The sequence below is a fragment of the Ochotona princeps genome, chromosome 21, assembly GCF_030435755.1.
Source record: "Ochotona princeps isolate mOchPri1 chromosome 21, mOchPri1.hap1, whole genome shotgun sequence".
NCBI lineage: Eukaryota > Metazoa > Chordata > Mammalia > Lagomorpha > Ochotonidae > Ochotona > Ochotona princeps.
The window spans coordinates 3,049,541-3,067,573 of record NC_080852.1 but is presented as its reverse complement, the minus strand read 5'-3'; the positions used below and the strand labels follow the sequence as shown (position 1 = coordinate 3,067,573).

General features: G+C 45.6%; 1 protein-coding gene and 1 pseudogene across 1 annotated transcript in view; both read left to right on the top strand.

The window, feature by feature from the left end:
- The window catches only part of LOC131482927 (zinc finger protein 208-like), an 887,045-nt gene that overhangs the window by 34,979 nt on the left and 834,033 nt on the right, over positions 1 to 18,033 (top strand).
- On the top strand, positions 14,375 to 15,159 carry LOC131482849 (ceramide glucosyltransferase-like; annotated as a pseudogene).

Genomic DNA, 18,033 nt, shown 5'->3' with positions numbered 1-18,033 from the left:
AATCTTTAAAAATGAGAAGGCATGGCCAGTTACACCACCATCTGTGATATTGTTCTCCCATATACGTGCTGGTTCAGGTAACAGCTGCCAAACTTTCAATCCTGCTCCTTAGTAAACAGCGTGGGAAGCCTGGACAGAGTTTCAAGCCCCTGGCTTTGATTTGGCCTACCACCAGCCATGACAGCCAGTTGGGAAGGGAACAAACAAATGGGGGATCTCTCTGTCTCTAACTCTGATTTTCTGTGGGAAGCCATACATACAGGCAAGGGGCCATGAAGCCACAGACAAAGACCTAAGCAGCTCCCATGACCAGGAACATATATTAGAGTTAAACATACAACTAACTTTTTGCCCTGAACATAGCTACTCCCTAAAGATTATCCCCAGGGAATAGTTAACCTCCCCACACCAGGAGACTTGATTACCATAGCAACCCTCCCTGGAACTCTGCATCCCTTGGTCTTATTACCCTTTCACCCTGCCAACATCCTGCTTTATCAGGTCTAACACCCTCCCCCTGTGGCTCCTGGAATCCTGACTGCACTAGCATTTGGCTACACCTAATTGCCTGCCTACCCTATCCTCCCCTCTCCCAACATCCCGCCCAACTGAGTATATCAGCCGGCTTGAGAAAATAAAAAATGCCACTTTAGGGCCCGGCGGCGTGGCCTAGTGGCTAAAGTCCTCGCCTTGAAAGCCCCGGGATCCCATATGGGCGCCGGTTCTAATCTCGGCAGCTCCACTTCCCATCCAGCTCCCTGCTTGTGGCCTGGGAAAGCAGTTGAGGACAGCCCAATGCATTGGGACACTGCACCCGCGTGGGAGACCCGGAAGAGGTTCCAGGTTCCCGGCTTCGGATCGGCGCGCATCGGCCCGTTGCGGCTCACTCGGGGAGTGAATCATCAGACGGAAGATCTTCCTCTCTGTCTCTCCTCTGTATATATCTGGCTGTAATAAAATGAATAAATCTTTTAAAAAAATGCCACTTTATCAGACTCCTGTCTTGTGATCATTTCCTCCGAGTCTCTTGTCCATATCCCTCAATCTTGCAGGGTCTTTGTCGCGTGTTGATGTCCTGTGGGACGGGACAACTGGTGCCCAATGTGGAACAAAGCTCATGAAGATTGGGGGACATCAGTGGTCACTAGAAGGACAGCCCTTACTATGCTTGAGGTGTCCCTGGCATCCACCAAACGCGAAACTGGCTAGGGAGGACATTCTGACGACCTTACCCTATTGTCTATGTCTCCGGTTCATGACCACCACCTAAACAGTGAGCAATGGGGCAAGCATTAAGTAAGGATGATGCCTTCCTTCAAGGGATTAAAGAATCCCTCAAAATGCATGGAACTCAGGTTAAGAAAAAGCAATTAATTAAGTTTTTTGCCTTTGTAGTAGATCTTTGCCCATGGTTCCCTCAAGAGGGTACCATTGATGAAAATCAGTGGAGGTGCATAGGCAATGCACTTCACGTTTTTTACGAAGCATGGGGGCCACAAAGAATACCTGTTATTGCCTTTAGCTATTGGAATCTTATTAATGATGTCCTTAGGGTACATCAACAATGGTTGGATCTCACTGATTTGGTAAAAGAGGGTGAAAAAACCCTTGCTTGCCTTTCCTGGCCAAACTCAGAAAAAGGTTCTAAACCCTCAACCCCTCTCCCTAATTCCCACTACAGCTCTTCAGTTCCCCTCCTTCAGTTAGCTTTATCAAACCAACCCTCCAGACCTCCCAGCCGTAAAAGCGAACCCCCGTGCCCCAAAGTCAAAGTTAAGATCCCCTGCCCCGAACCCCTGAAAAAAGCCCTCTGCTCCTGTGAGACTCTACTCTCTACTTTCCCCTAATAATGAACCTTTAAACTCATCCGATGCGGTCACCCTTGAGGAGGAAGCCACCTGCTATCACGCGGAAGATTGGCCCCTGTTGCGTGATAGTGCTCCCTTACTTGCTTGCCACAAGCCTCTTAATGAAGTTAGCCGCTGGTTTTAGCCCCACCACCATATCAGCCTGAGATAGGAGACCTTGTTTTTCAGGGCAACGTGTCAGCCCACTGCTCCCAAACCTTGCAGAACCTCGACCACTTAAAAACCTTAATCTCTATAAAGGAACAACAAATCCAACTTATTAGTAAACTCAAGGAACTTCACTTAAAACTCTCTACCTTAGTATCCCCTCATACCAGACCCACTAAATGGAATAAAAATCAACCTCTTCTCACCTTCCACTATCCCTTTGTAGCGGCAATCAAATCCCCTGCATGCCGCTTGAAATCTCCCAAGACGGGGAGAACTCCAAAGATGAGGAAAGGGATGCTCCCGAGTCCTCTGAAGCTAGAGCCCCCAAGAACAATCCCCCTCATCCCCCCATGCGCTATACGCCTCTTGACGCTAAAGTTATAGAAAAACTTAAGTCAGCCATCACTAATTATGGTGCCACAGCCCCCTTTACCCTAGCCCTTCCTGAAAATACCACTGAAGCATGGCTAACTCCAAACGAGTGGCACCAATTACCTAGAGCTACCCTAGATGGAGGAGACTTTGTCCTTTGGAAACCAGAATTTACAGAGATGGCTAAAGACATGGCCCAAAAATATAGCTTAAAGCCTGAGTCCCATTTGTGGACAGCCGGCACAATTCTAGGGGATCCTCCTTTTGATACCCTTGAAGTGCTAGCCGCCTTCCCTACTGGACTGCTTGCACAGATCCGTCAAGGAGATTTAGGAGCCTGGAAAAAGCTCCCTCCAAAAGGCATTGCTACCGGATCACTTACAAAAATTATACCAGGGCCAGATGAACCATATAGTACCATTATCAACAGGCTCTCTGAAACTGCCGAGCATTTGTTTGGAGCCTCCATTCATTAAACAGCTCGCATTCTAAAATTCCAACCCAATCTGTCAGGATATTCTCAAACACCATTGCAAAGATCCCCTCTCCACTTACGTAGGCCTCTGTGCTGAAGTTGAGATGAGCCATGCCATCGGTCTTGCTATTGGGGCAGCCCTACAGAAGGCAGGCAAAAGACAGCAACAAAAGACCTGCTTTAACTGCAAATAACCAGGTCACTTCTCCAGGGAGTGCCCCCATCCCCATGCTAACCCCCAGGGTGCCCAATTGCCCGTTCTTCTCCCACCCACAACCTCGTGCCCTGCTCCTGTCACCCTTTGTCCTTGGTGCTTAAGAGGACACCATTGAAAGAATGAATGTCATTCCAAAACAGATGCTCAGGGATGCCCACTACCCCCTAAAGGACAGAGAAACTTCGCATCGGGGTCGCCTTGGACCCCTTCAATGGCGGCTCCCGGGGTTAATGGGCTGGCACTCCACCCACAGACTTCAAACACTCACCCCCATCCGCCACACACTTATATGTCTCAGACCTCTGGTGGGGAACCAAAACAAGCCCAGGACTGGACCTCGGCCCCTCCTGACACCTGAGGACGGGGTCTATACCATGCCTACTGGCGTTTTCGGCCCCCTGCCACCAGATACCTTTGGACTGATTTTGGGCTAAGCCTTGGCCACACAAAAAGGATTATTACTTTTCCTGGAGTCGTGGACCCCAATTCTCAGGGAGAAATACATATCCTCCTACAGGTGTCCCAAGCAGTCCACACTCTCCTCCGAGGCCAGCAAATAGCCCAACTTATTATTCTACCCCTTACCCAACTAAATGATGATTACAAACAACTCCATAGATTCCCTTCAGAAATAGGGTCCACAGATTTTTTTTGGGTCTGAGAAATTACTAACTCCTGTCCACCCTCACACTAAAACTTGATGGGAAGACCTTTACAGGTCTTCTTGACTCCAGGACAGATGCATCTATCATCTCCACCCACCACTGGCCAAAAACCTGGCCCTTCCCGACTCCCTTACACCTATCCAAGGTATAGGACAAACATCAAACCCCAGAGTTCAAAAATTTTAACAAGACAATGAGGGTAGCCAGGGACAAGTCCAACCCTTTGTCGTTTCAGGATTGCCCCTTAATTTTGGGGGGAGGGGCATCCTATCTCAGATGAATGTAATTATATGCTCCCCAAATGCTTTTTCAAGGATTCCTTCCCAGCCAAGGTTTAGGAAAAAAATTTCCAAGGATGGCCCCTGCCCATCCAACCATCCTCAAAAAACAATCACACAGGCCTTGGCCATACATCCCATTTTCCATAATGGCAACTGCTTCTCCTGTACTCCCGACACCCACACCACAATCACATGCAGATAAAATTACTTGGACTACTACAAACCCTGTCTGGGTTGATCAGTGGCCACTTACTAAAGAAAAGCTTGCTGCAGTCACTCAGGGACAATCAACAGTGGGATCAGTAGTCCAATCACATATTTGCAACCCTGTAGTTCCTTGTACAACAGTTGTATTTACCTGGGTGGGACCTTGGTTCTGTTTGCATACTGAAAAATTTGCACTGATATCAATTAGGAAGTCAGTCTTTTGCCCCCAATAGGTAAGGTTACCAGAGCCTTGGAGGGGGGCTTTAGAGCCTAGGCCCCATCACTCAGTGTTGATATGGAGAACCTCTGTCCTTTTGGGCTTTTGAAGACATTCACTTCTCCAATGCTCCTCTTGTCTACAGTAGGCACACAGGTTTCACTTTAAAAATGGCTGAGGCTAGAGGGAAAAAATGGCCAACCATGGAGGGTTGATGTAAGGGGGAAGGCAGAGAGAGAGGGCCAAAAAGTGCCAGAAGAAGGAGCAGCAATCTGGAGAATCAACCAAAATTAACAACAACAAAAAAACCAAGGCAGCACTCCGCAGCTCGGGCGGCTCAGCTCAAAAAGGGTGAGTAAAGAACCCAGCAGGGGAAAGGCCAGCGGGAATTTTAACCGGAGAATATACGGGCAACTTTAGGAAATCGTTGCACAAAGCCCCTCCAGTGGCGGCTAGAAACTGCAGGAGCACTGAAACCTCTAGAAGTGGTGGCGATTTTCATGACCTTGGTGGGGCCCAGGTAAAGACGCGGATGGCTATACAACACACACTCCCTCATAAAGAAATGCCACGGTACTGGTAGGGCATTAGGACCCTGAAGCCCAGTAGCCAGCAGCTGTGGCAGTGAGAGTGTACTTCCCAGGATCACAGCTAATCTAAATTCAGGGCCAACCCAGGCCGGGCGAAAGAGGCGGTGGAGCGAGGTCTGCCAGATCCTGTGCATCAGACAAAAAAACAAAGCAAACCAAACCAAACCAAACCAAGCCAAAAAAAAAAAAAAAAAAAAAAAACAAACCAAGAGAGGAGACCCGGGCGCCTAGGCTGAAACCTGAGGCGCTGAAACCTGAAACCCAGAAGGGAAACAACAAAGCAAAAACTCCTGGTCCAGAAGAAAAATAAAAACCTAGGCCAGCAAGACCTCAGGCCACCCACTAGATGGCAACAGAGGTCAAGGGTGAGAATCCAGCAACACCTTGGGCCACAAATATGAAATGAAATAAGAGAATTAGCGAAGTAGAAACAGCCAGTGCCAGCCCCCAAAAGCCACCATAAAGCCTGGTTAATCGCAGAGATTACAGATGAAGAAATTGAAGACGTATCTGATAAGGAGTTCAGAAAAATAATTATAAAACTCTTCAGAGACAATGAAAAACGATGAGATGAGCTCAAAGATTTCAAAAACCACATAATCACAGAAACAAAATCACTCAAAAACAAGATCCTAGACTTGAAGCACAAAGTTGAGAGCTTAGCCAACAGAATTACAGCAGCAGAAGACAGGATATCCGACTTGGAAGATTCCCAGAATGAAAGCAGGCAGATTATTAACCAACTAGAGTCACAACTACACAAGGCGACCAAGACGATCCAGGAGATGAACGACAACATCAAGAAGTCAAATATCAGAATCATGGGGCTCCCAGAAGGAGTGGAAAGAGAGACAGGCATACAACCAGGAGAACTTCCAAAATACCTGGAACATGAACCCAATCCAAATTCAGGAAGGCCCGAGGACTCCCCACAGAGTTGACCCAAAACGATCCTCCCCAAGACACGTGGTAATCAAGCTACCCTCCAATGAATACAAAGAAAGAATCCTAAGGTTAGCACGAACCAAAGAGAAGCTTACATTTAGGGGCAGGACCATCAGAATCACTGCTGACTTCTCAGAACAGACGCTCCAGGCAAGAAGGGAGTGGAACAAAATCTTTCAAGTACTGAAAGAGAACAACTGTCAACCAAGAATACTCTACCCAGTAAAGATTTCATTTGTATACAAGAACAAAACTAGATACTTCCACAGCAAAGAGAAATTAGAAGAATATGCCAACACAAAACCAACTCTACAAAATCTCCTTAGAAATGCGCTACTCCCAGAGAAAAAGGAAGCAAGCCATAAGCAAGGATGGCAATCAGGGAGATCTCAATAAAGTCCATCCACAGAAAGGACAATCAATTACCAACAACCTCAAAAACACAGGCATATGTCACGGCAAAATTATAATTTCTCAATATTAACTCTCAACACAAATGGCTTAAATTCATTACTCAAAAGGCACCGATTAGCAGACTGGGTTAAAAATCAGGACCCAACTATATGCTGCTTGCATGAAACACATCTAACCAGAAGAAACTCCAGGAAACTAAAAGTGAAAGGGTGGAAACAAATATTCCATGCCAAGCGTGGCAGTCTTATTCTCAGATGATACGGACTTCAAAGTAACGAACGTCAAAAAGGACAGGGAAGGGCACTACATCTTCTTGAAAGGGAGGATCCAACAAGAACCAATCGCCATTCTTAACATTTATGCTCCTAGCCCGGATGCACCCAGCTAGGTGAAACAACTACTTTTGGACTTAAAGGGAGACATAGATGAACATACGATAATTCTGGGAGATCTGAACACCCCACTAACACCAATAGATAGATCAACGCAGCAAAAGCTCAACAGAGAAGGCACAGAACTCACACAAACAATAGAACAACTGGACCTAGTAGACATCTATAGAATATTTCATCCTAAAGCCACAGACTACACCTTCTTCTCAGCAGTGCATGGCACCTTCTCCAGGAAAAACCTATGAGCTCTTAAGCGTTGGTGATTCAATTGCCTGTATTGAAGAGCAGCAAAGAAAATATTGGACATTTAAATACAGGAAAAGAGAAAAAGGTTTTCTCTTCCTCAGTAAGGGAAAAAAATGTTGTGCTTTTAGACACAGGACGAGAAGGTATTAAAAGTAAAGGGGTGGTGGGGTTACAATGTTTGACAAAGAAGATAGCTTAAGGATGCACCAGTCCATTTTCTTCAGGTTATACATAAGGAATCAGATCTGAGCAGGTGAAATCGCTTTCCCCGAATCACAAAGGCAGAGCAAAGCTGAGATGTTAACTCAGGTTTCTGGATGTGCTGTTCAGTGATCCTTCCACTGTCCTGACTGCTTTCTAGCCCATTTGCCTCCCTCAAATTAAAGAAAGATGCTTGTTTTTCTGAGATCTAAGGAGAGAATAAGAAGAAAAAGGCGGAGGTACAGATATGGTTTGTGGAGGTGAGGAAGATATATGGAGGAGTCAGAGATTCATCTACTCAGCATATTCTGTGTGGACAAGATTTTGTATAGCTCAAGTTGCCAAGCAACATGATGCTAAGCACAGATCAATGTGATATTAAACAGCATGTGTATTTTTGGAGTCACTTCATTTTTCTCCGTCTGATCAGTGACTGTCAACTTGGCAAATTCTCTTTCTGTACACTCTCATAGGCAATTATTTCACTTCTTACTTTATTATTGTTTTTCTACTACAGTATACTATAGGCTATGTGAGGACAGGTCACATTATCTTAAGATTTTTCTTGGCCAGGAAAGCATGATAGCATAGTGGTTAAAGCCCTCACCTCACACGCACCGGGATCCCATATGGGCACTGGTTCTAATGCTGGTGATCCTGCTTCCCATCCAGCACCCTGTTTGTCACCTGGGAAAGTAGTAGGAGATGGTCCAAATCTTTGTGGCCCTTCACCAAAGTTTGAGACCAGGAAGAAGCTCATGGCTTCTGACTCCTGATTTCACATCGGCTCATATCCAGACATATCAGCCACTTGGGGAGTGAATGAGTAGACTGAAGATCTTCCTCTCTGTCTCTCCTCTGTACATCTGGCTTCCTAATAATAATAAATAAATCAGTTTTAAAAGATTTCCTTGGCCTAGAATTGTGGTGCAGTAGGTTAACCTGATGCCTGTAACATTCACATCCCAAATGAGCCCTGTATGCTTTACTTCCAGCCTGGATTCCTGCTAATATACTAAAGAAAATAGTGGAAGCATGGCAAAGAGTGCCCCATGGAGTGGCTGAATGGCAGGGGAATTCTGGAGCAGCTCTTAGTAGTGCTAAGATCCAGCTCATAGCAGTGCAGTGGACAAAGTACAGTAAAATGCAAAGCATCAGCATGGAGAAGGTAGGTGCGAGGGAAGGGGATAGTTTGGGTCATAGACATGAGTGCTACAAGTACACATCAGGATGGAGGATGATGATGTAGGAGGGAGAACAGATGTGGTGTTGAAGTCACTGAGGAAGGAGCAGTGGGGATTGAAACATGATTTGGCAAAAGAGGTAGAATTCACAAAGGGAACAGGTGAGACTGTGGCATTTGGACTTGAGTAGCACCCCCAACCCACCAACTGTGGATGGTTGGTTATTGATTAGGACATCTGAATTGTGGGACAACACCGTGGTGTAGTAGGCTCATGTTCTGCCTGTGGCACCAGCATCTGATATGCATGCTGGTTCCAGTCCTAGCTGCTCCACTTCCAGTCCAGCTCCCTGCTTATGGCCTGGGAGGGCAGCAGAGGTTGGCTCAGGTTCTTGTGTACCCGCACCCATAGGGGAGAACTGGAAGAAGCTCCTGTCTTTGGATTGGCTCAGCTCAGGCTGTTGTGGTCACTAGGGAGTGAACCAGCACAAAAGAAAATCTCGATTTCTTTCTTTGTGTCTTTCAAATAAAAATAAAGTAATTCTTAAAAAAAAATAAAAACTGAATTCTTTCACCTCTATTCCACCTACCCACAGTTTAGAAGCAGATGCTGAAATACAGAAAATGAAAAAAAATGCTCAGGTGACCTTTGGCATCAGGAAGAAGTAAGGCTCCTGTTTGAGAACGCACTAGAGTCTTTGGAAGCACACCCATTTAGTTAAATGGAAGGAAAAAAGGAAAGACAACTCAAGGACAGTTACGATTGCACAGGAGCTCTCTGAGGTGGGAGAAAAGAGCTAGCAGGGTTTAGGTAGAAGCACAGTGGCTTACCTTGCATTGCTCTTGTCTTTGTGATTCCATGTCCTGAGGAACTCTGAGTCACAGAAGGCCTTGTGTGTGTGCACATTGTGTTGCTGGAATCAGTTTAGGCACAAGTTGGGTGCTACGAGGGTCATGGCAGATGTACTTTTCTGTGACAGAGGTGGGACATGGGGACATGATGGTGTGAAGAGTTCAGAGCCTGGTGATGGAGAAGAGGCATTTCTTTCTCAATCTATAAAGTCAAAGCTTGGATGGCTTAATAAAAACTCAGGTCACAGTACCACAAGCTCGCAGGTGCTTTGATGGTGGAACCGAGAATGACACAGCCACTCCTACAATGATTCTGCAGTTCCTTTATTTAAAAAAAATATTATTTTTATTAATAAGGCAGATTTACAGAGGGAAGGAGAGACAGAGAAAGATCTTCCATCCACTGGTTTAGCTCCCAGATGGCAGCAATGGCTGGAGCTGAGCTGAACTGAGTCCAGGAGCCAGAAGTTACATTCAGGTCTCCCATGTGAGTGTCAGACCCAAGACCTTGGGCCACCCTCTGCTTTTTTCCTAGAGTGTAAGCAAAAATCTGGATGGGCAATAAAGCAACCAGCACAAGCGTGCACACACATATGGGGTATTGGTACTTGCAGGTGGAGGATTAGCCAATTGAATCATCACACTGGCCCCTCTGCAGTTTCTTATGATGGTAAACATCTGCCCTGTGCACCAATAGTCCAACACTTAGGATGTTATCCTGCAGAAATGAAAACACATGCTCACACAAAAACCTGCACATAAATATAGGAGCTTTATTTATAATTGCCAAGTGCTGGAAACAACACTACCAGTGGATGAATGGATGGGCCCAGGGTTTTCCATTCCTACAGTGGAACACTATGCAATAAGAAAATGGAGCAAGAAGTTGGAGGGGGATCTTAAGGGTATTGTGCTGTGTAACAAAAATTCAGTATCTAGTTTGCCTACAACGTCATTCGATTTATTTGAAATTGTAGACAAAGCAAAACCAGGGACCAGAAAGAAATGAGTGAATGATACAGGAGTTAGGGTTTCACTGCAACACAGGGACTATTTTGTGAGTGATAAAATACATGAATGCATACATGTGTTAAAAATTATAGGAGGGCCTGGCACAATAGCATAATCGTTAAAATCCTTGCCTTGCATGCGCTGGGATCCCATATGGACACCGGTTCTATTCTCAGTAGCTCCGATTCCCAGCCAGCTCCCTGCTTGTGGCCTGGGAAAGCAGTGGAGGACAGCCCAAAGCCTTGGGACCCTGCACCCGCATGGGAGTCCTGTAAGAGCTCCTGGGTCCTGGCTTTGGATTGGCTCAGCTCCAGCCATTGCGGCCGCTTGGGGAGTGAACCATTGGATGGAAGATCTTCCTCTCTGTCTCTCCCCCTCTCTGTATATCTGCCCTTTCAATAAAAATAAATTTAAAAATTAAAAAAAATTAAAAATCATTGGCGCAAACGTCGAATAGATTATTTCATTGTATATCATTAATGAAAAAAATTAAATATCAGTAAAGAAAATATGTAAAAACTGAACAAAAAGTACAGCATTGTGAGATTTTCTTTTTCAGAGGAAGCTGATGAATATTGGCAACAATTACATTGCAGATGGCAACCCCAAACTGACCTTGGGGCTCATCTGGACCATTATGTTACACTTCTGCCTTAGGGGATCTGTGCTTGCATTTTTATTTGCTGTGTTTGGACATGAGCTAGAAAGTTGCAGTGCCTTCCACAGACACCAATGAACATTCCTTCTGTGTTAGAAAGTGAGCAAAAGTGAGTTGGAGCTGAGAAGGGGCTGTAAGATAAGCCTGGATCAGCCTAGCACTGTAGCCTAGTGGTAAATGTTCTCGCCTTGCATGCCCCAGGATCCCATATCGGAGCCGGTTCTTTTCCCAGATGCTCCACTCCACTTCCAGCTCCCTGCTTGGGACCTGGCAAGGCCTTTGAGGATGGCTCAAAGCCTTGGGACCTTGTACCCACCTGGGAGACCTGGAAGAATCTCCTGGCTCCTGGGATCAGATAATTGCAGACCCTTGGGGAGTGAACCAGCAGACAGATCTTTCTCTCTGCTTCTCCTTCTCTCTGTAAATCTGACTTTCCAATAAAAATGAATACATCTTTAAAAAATAGCTTGACTTAAAACTTAAATAAAGATAGGCGTGGAGATTGGCTGTGGTCTCCTACATTCATTACTCGTGATTCTTTCCATGAGGAGATGGGAGGGTTTTTCACTTGCTTATGGCTTTGCCATGTTGTTGGCTGCCTGGTTGTTAGAGGTCTGTTAGCAGTTTGTGTGTCTTACAGAAACTTGGATCTTGATAGGTTGCATTATGAATGAAAAAGCAGATGAAATGGCGATGTCCATCTTTAATGATCTCACCAGCCTGGCTAATTGCAACGCTCTAACAGCGTAGCTAGCAGGGTTGTGTTTGTGCTGGTAAGCACAGTGTTGTAGCAATGGCCTCTGAAAGAGTGTTCACTTGGTCATTCAGCCTTCCTGTTGAATTGTTTCTCCTCCCCTTCCCAAAATGGCCAATTATTTTCAAGTCTGAATTCCTGTTGGAATGAAATTGCCCTGCTCTTACAGATACATTCTTTTAAATAAAGTTTAGGGTAACACAGCTATTCATCAGACAGCTCTTGCTACACCATTGTCCTGATGGGTAGAGGAAGTGCTCCTTCAGCAGATGGGAAACTGTGGTTAGTGAAGAACTCAAGGCACTGACTCCATGGGTGAGGTCAGAGTTAGCACCACCTGCTGACCAAAGGAGAACAGCAGATGTGCTGGATTCCTTAACACGCTCAGAAAATCAGAGCACAGGTATTCCTGTCTTTCTATCTTCCTCCTTCTTTTCACCATCCCCAAATCCCCTCTCCAATCCACTGATTTCCCATCCATTATTACAATAGGATAGTCTTTCACAGTCATAAGTCCATCATTGTGATATCTAAGTGTAGCTTGACATTGTAGGTAAGGATAATGGCAAAGTATTTCTGCAGAAGCACGGGGTGATCTTAGCAAGCTTTAGGTATAGGGATAACAAGAAACATGAACTTAGTGAGCATGCTCTAGAGAGTGGGAGTACAAATTGGTTGCTTTTCTAAGACCAGAATAATCTCTTGAAATCCTTTGGACAGGGAAGGATTTAAGGAAAGTTTTCACCAGGAACTTGCCCTGACTTGAAAGCCCAGTGTTAGAAACACATGCCCACTGTGTCCCTTTTTATCCAGACAACAACGAAACTCCTTTAAAAAGGGAAGCATAAGAACTAGCACAGTGACTTATCAGGCTAATCCTCCATTTGTGGTGTCAGCCCTGACATTCCATATGGGCACTAGTCTGAATCCCAGCTGCTCCACCTCTGGTCCAGCTCCCTGCTAATGGCCTAGGAAATCAGTGGAAGATGACCTGAGGCCTTAGGCCCCTGTGCCCAAGTGGGACTCGTGGAAGAAGCTCCTGGCTCCCAGCTTTGGACTGGCTCACTGTGGGTCATTGTAGTCATTTGGAGATGGAACTAGAGGATGGAAGGTCTCTCAAGTAAAATAATTAAAATGCTTGATTAATGAAAGCTTTGCTAAGACAGAGATGGGAGTAATGGAACATTTTTAACTCTGAACAGCTTTGTCAGGAAAGCGGTTTTTCTCCCTCTAAAATTTTGATATGGAGTCCAGCATGTCACCCTAGTGGCTAAAATCCTTGCCTTATATGGGCCAGGATCCCATATGGGTGCCAATCTATACCCCAGCTGTTTCATTTACCTTCCAGTTCCCTGCTTATGCCCTGGGAAATCAATCAAGCTCAGCCCAAAACCTTGGGACACAGCACCTGCATGGGAGACCCAGAAGAATCTCTTGGATTTCGCTTCAGATCAGCTCAATTCCAGCCTTTGTTGTCACGTGGGGAGTGAACCAGCAGATGAAAGATCTTTTTGTCTTTCCCTTCTTCTCTCTGTACATCTGCCTTTCCAATAAATATATAAATCTCAAAAAATATTCTGAATAATAAATCTATTTTAGCAAACCATAATGGAAACACGCTTTAAAGGCCAGTACTTTCTTAAAATGTATCAATTATTTGAGGAGTTTTTATGTTATCCCCAATTATCTTGTCTAAATACAACAGTAGAATTGGTTCGAGCCAGGATCCACACAAGTTCTACATAGTATACTAATCATCTGTCCTCTCTGTGACCCAGAAATGCTATAGGACATCATGCCTCTTATGTTATGCAGTTTATGAAGATGCTGATGGCATCTCAGGATGTCTTTTGATAGTGTCCTGCATCTCTTTATTGTTATGCCCACATATGGTTGGTGTAGAGCGAGGCCCAAGACTAAATTGTTTGCAGCTTGTGTTTTATTGTTGCTTGTCTTGTTGGCAAGCACAGGGTGCCGATTCACAGCAGCCTGATTCATTCAGTCTAGTCAGCTGCTTAGCAGCTGCTGATCATCATTGTTTGTTCCATCATCTCATTAGAGGTTGCAAAATGGTGGTGTCCAAATTTAATTATTCCTTCACAGTTAATAGGAGCTCTTTCCTCATCACCTTGAGGGACAGATCCTATGGGAAAGGTAAGAAATTTGTTCCCCTCTTTTCTTCTATTTGCCAGTGTTTTGAATGATTAGTTGCTCTAGTTGGTTCCCAAAGATTTTTGTTTGCTCCCGCTTTAAAAAATTATCACTGTTATTCATTGATTTTTGTTAAGATTTATTTATTTTATTGGAAAGGCAGATATACAGAGAGGAGGAGAGACAGAGAGGAAGAACTTCTGTCCGATGATTCACTCCCCAAGCGGCCGCAATGGCCAGTGCTGTGCCGATTTGAAGCCAGAAGCCAGGAGCCAGGAATTTCTTTCCGGGTTTCGCATGTGGGTGCAGGGTCCCAAGGATTTGAGCCGTCCTCGAATGCTTTCCCAGGCCACAAGCAAGGAGGTGGTTGGGAAGTGGAGCTGGCAGGATTAGAACTGGCACCCATTTCTTCTCGCTTCCCACGCCCCCACATCAGGCGCCCACCCTGTCCTCCTCAGGTGCGAAAGCTAGAGTGGGTGTCAGCTTTGGCGGGAGCGGGCTGGGCCAGGTCTACGGGCCGGGGGGATGGCACTGCTGACCCTGGCCCTGGAGGGACTGGCCGACTTCGGATTTGTCCTCTTCTTGGTGCTATGGCTGATGCATTTCATGACCATCACCTACACCAGATTACACATCAACAAGAAGGCAACTGACAAGCAGCCCTGTAGCAAGCTCCCAGGTGTGTCTTCTGAAACCCCTGAAAGGAGTAGATCCCAACCTGATCAACAACTTGGAAACCTTCTTTGGATTGGATTATCCCAAATATGAAGTGCTCCTTTGTGTACAAGACCATGGTGACTCATCCATTGATGTCTGCAAGAAGCTTTTTGGGAAATAGCCAAATGTTGATGCTAGATTGTCCATAGGTGGCAAAAAGGTTGGCATCAATCTGAAAATTATTAACTTAATGCCAGGATATGAAGTGGCAAAGTATGATCTTATATGGATTTGTGATAGTGGAATGTGAGTAATTCCAGAACACTGACTGACATGGTTAATTAAATGACAGAAAAATGGGTTTGGTTCACGGGCTGCCTTGTGTTGCAGACAGGGCTTTGCTGCCGCCTTGGAACAGGTGTATTTTGGAACTTTACATCCAAGGTCCTATATCTCTGTCAATGTGACTGGTTTCAAATGTGTAACAGGAATGTCATGCTTAATGAAGAAAGGTGTTAGACCAAGCAGGAGGACTTAAAGCTTTTGCTCAGTACATTGCCGAAGATCACTTTATGGCCAAAGCCATAGCTGACCAAAGTTAGAGGTTTGCAATGTCCACTCAAGTTGCAATGCAAAACTCTGGCTCGTATTCAATTTCTTTTTTTTTAAGATTTATTTATTTTTATTACAAAGTCAAATATACAGAGAAGAGGAGAGACAGAGAGGAAGATCTTCCATGCTATGTTTCACTCCCCAAGTGAGCTGCAACAGGCCGGTGCGCGCAGATCCGAAGCTGGGAACCAGAAATCTCTTCCAGGTCTCCCACACGGGTGCAGGGTCCCAAAGGCTTGTGCTGTCCTCAAATGCTTTCCCAGGCCACAAACAGGGAGCTGGATGGGAAGTGGAGCTGCTGGGATTAGAGCCAGCGCCCATATGGGATCCCGGCATGTTCAAGGCGAGGACTTTAGCCGCTAGGCCATGCCGCTGGGCCCTGGTATCTGTTCTTTAACTTATTTTGCATGGCACTTGCATCTGTGAAAAAAAAATCTGTAGTCTTGGCCAAATGGTACACTTTATTTTATGGAAGTAGAGAATCAAGAGAATTGGTTCTAGAAACCTGGGTTTGTATTTTTTTAGTGTTGTTTATTTTTAAAATGAATACACACACATATATATATGACTGTTCTGCAACAGACACTATGACAGTATCCTTCAGTAGAGAAAGTTTCTTATTTAGGAGTAGTATTCTCTTTTAGAACATTCACTGGTGGGATGGCAACAGCTTTAGGGGTTTAAAAAAGACAAGAAGAGAGTGACTTCTTATGTCTACAGTGAACAGCAATATGCAATGAACAACCCACGCAAGGTTAATGGAGAAAAGTTTTCATGCTTTATGCCTACCTCTTGTAGTTGTTGCAGAGCAAATATAAGTTGTAAATAGGTAGCCAAACATTGTAAAAACAAACAAAAACTTTTAAAAACAATACTAATAAAGGAGCTGGAATCTAGTATTTATATGAAGCTGTGAGAGATATTTTTCGGTCTCACTGCAATGAACCAAAAGTAGCTGAGTTTGGTTTTTACTTATAGCCATGGATTGACCAACGCTTTTTGGTTCTGTCTTGAACCATTGCTAATCACTGTGCTGCAATTAGTATAGCTGAATATTTCCTTCCTGCTCCTCATCCAGCTCGCCTCAACTTTCCTCAACTTTTTGGGGGGGCCAGCGGGAGGGGGGTTGGAGGGTGGTTTTGTTTTAGTGTGAGTGGATGGTTGATAGTTGTAAGGAAAAATGCATTTCAGACACATTTCACACATGAGCTATTTTCTTACCTAGTACATCTTACTGTTAATAAGAATGTAATTTCATGATACAGGTATTTAATATCTTTTTAAAGTAAATAATTGTCATCCCAACACCATCTGGTGCCATGGAGAACCAGAGGGTAGATGTGGGACTGATTAGGCTGGGTCTCAATCCCCTCTTGAGCCATGCGTGAGCTGTATGTGGGTATGGACGAGCCATGGCCAGGCTGAAACATCCAACAACAAGAATCAGAATGGGGTGAAAGCCAGCCAGGAAAAGCCACTGTTCCTGCTAGGACAGGAGGTTACCTGGGTAGGGTTGGTTCAAGGACCCCCTGGCAAGCGCAAAATCTGGCATTGGGAGGGGTTCTGATGGAGGAGCCTGGGCAACTCTTCTGGCAGGACACAGTCCCTGCAGGTTAGCACAAGAAGCATGATTGGAAACAGCCCAGAATAGGCCATGGAAAGTTTCCCACTGGCACACATTCAGCATGGGTCAGGAGCAGACCAGGCTGAATCAGTTCATGTCACCCACTGGCAAATCCGATCACCAGAACAGAGTGTGGGGTGAGCCACATTTGGTCGCCACAAAACAAGTACACATTATGGAACGCCAGGGCGTGGTTGCCTGTACTGGATATGAATGCAGCACCCAACCAGCACATGTGAGATCCAGGAAGGGAGGGGCAGAACCGGCAGGGGGGGATTAAGGAGCTGGTCCCTTCGCTGGACAGCTACTCCCACTGGAGAGCGTGGGCTGGGATAGAGACAGACCCGACTAAGCAAGGCTACATCACCTGTGCGCTGCATGTGGACTAGACCAGGGAAAAGCCAGGCTGGGCTGATTATTCCTGCTGGTGCAAGCATAAATTAGAGTGGGTGAGGGTTGTTTGGGCATAGCCGCAGAAGCTGGCATTGGGGACTAATTCTGTCAAGTCAAATCACAGAACCACCTAAAGAGTGCATAAACCAGGACAGAGAGACCTGGGAGGGAAAAAGTGGGTTCCCCCTTCTTGGGTCACTATTCCCGTGGGAGGGCATGAAAACTAGAACGGGAGCTGGGATGGCTAGATAGAGAGGCAATCAACAACACCCGTGAGGGCTGGATGGTTGAGTTGGTTAGATAGAACTAAGCTTTAATACTCATTGACAAGTACCAGAGCCAAATGGGATGGGGGACAGACTGGTCTTCTGCTACACATACTGGCAAACCAGGGTAGGGGGCGGTCTGGTGGGGGTTATTGTGGGTCGCCCCAACTAGGCTGCAGCTCCCACTGGTTGATGTAAGGGCCGAACCAGACTGGACTGCAACACCCATTGGTTCCAGTGCAACTCGGGACTGAAAACAGAACCAACCCAGCAATTGCAACCACCAGCTGATCAGGGTGATGGACTGTGCCGGGCCCTGTGCTTGCTAGAACATACAAGAAACTAATCTGGGAATACCTCAAGGTTTCTTTGGAGATCTCCCCAAACTGCTGGACTCAGAACTCTAACCAAGAACAGACAGAAGACAGAACAGGTCAATCATTCATCTCAGCTATATGTTGGCAGCGAAATATGGGGCAAACGGAGACTTTATGATGGACCATATCAATCGGTGGACGACCTCATCGAGCAAAACTGGCAGCGATTCATAACTGGAGAACTATTAAAACCACTCGAGCACATATCTCAGAGCATGCCCCACATCCGGGACTTGGGGTGGGCGGGAAACCGGG